The following is a 2,113-nucleotide window of genomic DNA, read 5'->3' on the forward strand; positions in this document are numbered from 1 at the left end:
CTATTCTAAACGGAACCAAAGTATCCCCAGAATAAAACCATCCTGTGTGTGGACACAGTAGAGTGAGGAGAGGGCCAAATGTCTTGTGTGCCCTCCTTGTGTTGGGTTTTATTTCCCAGGCACCAACTGCTTCTTGTCTTCCAGGCAAGGCCCTAAAAACTAACTGGCCACGACCTCTTTCTGGGGGCCCTACACCCTCCCCAGACCTGAGCCTCTGCAGACCCCTCCATCTCCACATCCTGCTTAGTACCAGAGGTCCCAGGCTTTTCTGTTCCTGGGAAGCTGTGGCTCACACCAAACTATTCTTTCCTGGCACATCACTGCTGGGAAGAATTTCTCCTACTGGTGGCCCTTGAGATGGCTCCTCTGACCCCCACACTAAGGCACCACTGACAGCCAGCTCTGGAATTGTTTCCTTGCAGCTCCTTGGCACCCACCAAATCCTAGCTTCATTCTTGCCCTCCCGACCTAATACCATGAGGATCACTAACCTATCCATGGGGTCCACAGTCCCTGCCTAGGTCCACTCAGGAATCAGGGGACAATGCCATTGAGATTCACTTCAACTTGGTACTCTGCATTAGAAGCCCAGTACCTAATCTGGCTTGAACAGGAGGTAGATACAGATTTCTTTTTTAATTGGGGAAGGGGATTTGGGAATATAAAGGGGATAAGGAATGCATTATATTTATTTTTACCACCAGAGTTTTTAGAAATGTTTTGGCTTTTCTTAACAGTTCTAGACTTTTAATAGGTACAACATATACAAGAAGAGGGAGGGAGGGAGGGAAAGTTTTTGGAGGTAAAGGAGAAAAGCCAAGAGTGGGTGTGGATATCACACTTTGAGACCAGAGAGACCCCTGACTATACAGAAGGTTGAAACCTCAGATCACAGAAGGTCCTGACACATCCCCCACCCTGGAAAAAGGATGGTTCCCATTTCTATCTTCCCATTTGCATCTCCCATTCCTAATTTATAATGTCACCCTCTCTTCTATGACATAGTCCTCCCCTGCCCCACCCTGCATTTTGGAGTGAAAACTTATCCTTTTGCTAAGTCTAGACCACTGTCATTAACTATATGATCCCACCCCTAGCCTTCCCTTCCCTGTTCATTGGATTTTTTTTTCCCTGTTAAAAGAATCATGAGCCCATTTATTCATTCACTCATCAAACGTTTATAAGCAGTTCCTAGGTACAGGACCCGGGAAAACCTGACCTCTGTCCTACCTCCCCCTGGGGGTGGGGAGCTATCAGTCTGGGAGTGTGAGGGATGGGAGGGCTGTGTAAAGTGATCACACAGCCATTGGAACGCTGCACGCCTGAGCTTCAGAGAAGATATTTAACTGGTCTTGGACTAAGGCATGGATCGGGTGTGACTATTTATGCAATTGTCCCCAAACCAATCACCCCACCCACAGCACAGAGAAGGGTTCAAAAGACGCGCTTTCTGGCAACAGCCCTTCTGAGATCCAACTCCAGAGCAGGTCCCTTATCTGATCCCGCCCTATCGTTGACTCGGGCCCCGCCCACCTTTAGCCACGCCCCCATTTCATTCAACCTAGTCCTCAAGCCTCACAGCCCTGGACACCAACCTCACTACAGTCTCACAATCCTATTGGTTAAAGAGTGTCACTTCCCCGCCCTCCTTGAGTATCATTGGCTCCCTAAATGTCAATCTTCATAGCGCCCCAAACAGTTGCCAGGGCCGAGATTTGAGGGGTAGATAATAATGGACATCGCAGGACGTCCCGTTATTGGGCAGAAAGCTCGGCTCTGGGCGGGGCTTAGTGCCTAACGCTTGGCGGCCTCTGCCTAGAGCTCCTCGGGGCTGCAGCCTTCCCTAAGAGACACACCCCCTTGTACTCGCTATTGGCCCCTTCACGTGTTGATCAACTGGATTTCTCATTTCAATAGGCAAAAACACTCGTCCTTCACCGCTCCCCTTAATTCAATTCGCTTCTCTCCTCAGAGGCGGCAACCTTCTGACCGTAGCCAGGGCCCTCCTCACGGAATGGCCACGGATTGGTCAGATACCCCGTCACTCCTGGACGGTGGGCGGAGCCAGAATATCTGGGGGCGGCGAATTGGTTGACTCGGCTTTCAGGGGCGG

The sequence above is a fragment of the Ictidomys tridecemlineatus genome, chromosome 2 (genome assembly GCF_052094955.1).
Source record: "Ictidomys tridecemlineatus isolate mIctTri1 chromosome 2, mIctTri1.hap1, whole genome shotgun sequence".
Taxonomy (NCBI): Eukaryota; Metazoa; Chordata; class Mammalia; order Rodentia; family Sciuridae; genus Ictidomys; species Ictidomys tridecemlineatus.